This window comes from Anomaloglossus baeobatrachus, chromosome 4 (genome assembly GCF_048569485.1).
Source record: "Anomaloglossus baeobatrachus isolate aAnoBae1 chromosome 4, aAnoBae1.hap1, whole genome shotgun sequence".
NCBI classification, from domain to species: Eukaryota; Metazoa; Chordata; class Amphibia; order Anura; family Aromobatidae; genus Anomaloglossus; species Anomaloglossus baeobatrachus.
Window position 1 is genome coordinate 367079398 of NC_134356.1, and position 3596 is coordinate 367082993.

The window sequence follows — 3596 nt, forward strand, 5'->3', positions numbered from 1 at the left end:
TATTAGTCATGGGTTGGCGTCTATAAGATACCTCTCCATGACTAATTTAATTATTTTATAGAAAATTTGTATTCTTAGTAAAACACCCCTCACAAGCAATCGGTAACCATTTATTATTTTTTATTTTAAAAATAAACATAAGCAGGGTCCAGCACCGGACTTTGTGCATCGAATGGATGCACCGCTTCTGGGGCAGCTGTGGACTGCTAGTGTTAGGGTGGAAAGGGTGTAATAACCATGGCCCGTTCCACCCTAATAATATCAGGCCTCAGTTGTGTGCTGAGGGTGGTTTCATAAAAATGGGGGGGGAATCCATTTTTTTTAAAATAAATTTAAATTAAAAAAGTGGGGTCCCCTCTATTTTTACTAACCAGTCAAGGTATGGTAGACAGCTGAGGGTTGCAGTTTGTAGCTGCTGCTGTTCCTGTACTGCATATGCAAAATTTATGGGGGAAACCCGTGGTTTTCTTTAATAAAATTAAAAAAACACAACCTAGTTACTACTATTTTATATATTTGACAGAATTTCAAAACAATTAGAAATGTATTAGTTGTTCAAATATTGATCAACTGATATAAATTTATATCATGCATATGGTTGTGACAATTCTACAGCCCGCAAGCCCACATCAAGGGTCCTCATTCTCTTGCGAGTCCCTACACTACACTACCTAAAAAATAAACCTAGCTAACTAAATTATTATGAAAGTCCAGAGTCCACATTCTACACCACATCCTAAACACACATGGCATCCAACTGCCACGGCACTGCTTCCTCTGGACTGATGAAGTAGTCTGCAAAGATATTTCGAATTGCCAGTCCTGCTATTCCAGGTCGTCCATGTTGGGTTTGGTCCACACGAATTGATTGTGAAGGCCGGTACTGGTCAGATTCTGGGTTCAATGAAGCATCGTGGATGCGTACAAAGTTGTGGAGACGTATACATGCCTGAACCACCAAGGTGGCATTTTCTGGATTCAATTGCATAGTAGAATGAAATACCCTCCACTTATTGGAGAGTATTCCAAATGCACATTCCACATACTGACGAGCTCTAGTCAAGCGGTAGTTGAATATTCGCTTTCTGTCATCCAAATCGCGTCTGGGAAAGGGCCGCATAATATGTGGTGTCAAGTCAAACTCTTCATCAGCAACAGGGACAAAAGGAACTGGGAGTCCTTGGGATCCAGGCAGTGTTCGTGGCTCTGGAAGGGCAAGCTGGTTCCTCTGAAGCCATTCACCCATTCTGGAAGCATGAAAGATGCGTGCATCTGACGTGCTAGCCATAGGCCCCGATATCTGCAATTACAAACTTGAAGTCACTGTCAACCAAGGCCAACAGGACCAGGGAAAAATACTGCTTATAATTGAAGTATCGGGGCCCTGAGTGAGGCGGCTTATTTACACGAATGTGTTTGCCATCCAGTGGCCCGATGCAGTTTGTAAACTGCGCTGAGTCTTGGAAGCCTTGGGTGATGCGCAGCGAATCTTCAGCCGTCAGCTCAGGCATCACTGATTGTCATAGATGCACTCATATCACTGAACATGTGCCTTTGACAATACCAGAGATTGTAGAGATCCCTAGCAGAAACTCTAAATGCAGGGAAGCAAAAGAGTTTCCGGTTGCCAGAAATCGAAAAAAAAAAAAAATAGTTTGGCAATTAAAATGTAATATTTGAAATAAATCCCATACTGACTAAAAATATATTGAACATTCTTGGGTACATAACAGAATGTTTGACCGGTGAGGACCTATGTTACCTTACCTCAAGGTAACAATGAGCCGTTCTTCAGGTGAAATACAGCGCTTCATGTTTGGGTCCTGGAAGGTGAGTCCAGGACGCCAAGTTTTCCACCGACATCCGGGTAAACGGGTGGAACTTCTCTGGGTGTTGGCGCAGGTCCGAATACAGGGCATAGAAGTGGCCCTTATGCTGCAAGACAATAGGGTGAACCCAGTGCCTCCTACACATCCTTGATTCCTCAGACAGCAGTGTAGATTGCTGTCCATAGTACCGAGAAAGAGCCAGTACAGCAGAACCTTATCAGTAGGTTTTTTTTGCATGATAATGTCAAAAAAGACTCTGATCAGAAGCGTACAAGCACAAAAAACTCACCAGAGCTCTCTACGCTGTGAAAATCAGTAGAAAATAGCACTGGAGGAAACTGACTGCCTCATGTAGGTTGAAGCTATGGATAGTGGGTAAATATATGTCACTTCCCTCATTCCGTTTTTTTGCGGTCCGTAAAAAAAACGTAAGGCACACGGATGACACATGGATGACATACGGTCCATATAAGGAACAGAACGGAAACGGATGACACACGGATGTGACACGGATGCATACGTGAAAAAACAGGACCGTTTTTTGCGGACCGCAAAAACGGATCGGTCATGTGAATGACACCTAAAAGTGGGGAGCACGTAACTGATGCTCTCTTGCAATGAAAATACAAAAATAAAGTTATTGAGTTCAGCTCACCCACTTGCTATGTGTTCCAGACTCATTCTGCTGCACGGACTATTGGGCGCAGCCACCTGTCAGCAATGAAGAAAAGGAAAACTTGTCCAGCGCTCCAGAGTGTGAACAATCCAACCAGGTAAGATTTCCACATTTTATTGGCGCTTAGTGCACAAGTAAAAAGATTTACATCAGACCCACAAGAGGGGGAAATTTTAGACGAAAGATTCTCAACAGGAGAGTCTTTTTGGATGTTTAAATTGGGAACTAGACAACCTGAAGGACTTAATATCTGCTGGTTGCAATACAATTAGATTGGTGTTTTATTATATATGTTCAGTGAAATTTAGTTTTCATTAATGAATACATCTGTATCTAAAAAAAAAACCATTTGAAGTCGGTTATTAAGTATATACATTATACACATTATAATCTCAGATATACACTGGTGTGATATTTTCCAATTGTAGTAACAACAATTTCTTCACATTATATGTGAATTTGGCGATTTATTTCACATTATATGTGGATCTTGTGACTTTTTTCATTTTTTTCATTTTTTCATTGTTCCAATGGTTCAATGTTGTTTTTGAGGAATCATTATTAAAAGTCCATAAAATTTGCATGGAGTTATATAGAATATATGGATGCCTGGTGTCATCATTTGTTCATTGTATTCAGAATAATTAATTCTTTTGTAATATATATGAGTGAGAAAAAAAATTCTTTCACATATACCAATATGCCCAGGATCATGATGTACATATTGATCGCAATGAAATTATTTATGTGGCAAAATTTTGGTTTGTATGAAGCAATATATTTCTTTTTATATATTTCCTTGGATTTCCCATTAAGAATCAAATAGAATATGTTTATACCGTATTTCCAACTATATTTTTTGACATGGGACATTTCAATCTCAGTAATAATTATAAAATATGGGAATCTGATAATCTATATGAAGAATATATACTTTCTATTCTATTTGAAGTTGGATAGGGGTATGTTCACATTACATTACTCTCCAACATGAGACTTTTGTAAGTCTTGGTGATTTCTATAAAATGTGTTAATCTGTCATTTTGTTTCAATGAATTGATGCAATTTTAATGTAATCTTGAGCAACCAAA

General features: G+C 39.1%; 1 pseudogene; it reads right to left on the reverse strand.

The window, feature by feature from the left end:
- Positions 1 to 736: 736 nt before the first annotated feature.
- LOC142302417 (uncharacterized) lies at positions 737 to 2066 on the reverse strand (annotated as a pseudogene).
- Positions 2067 to 3596: the final 1530 nt, after the last annotated feature.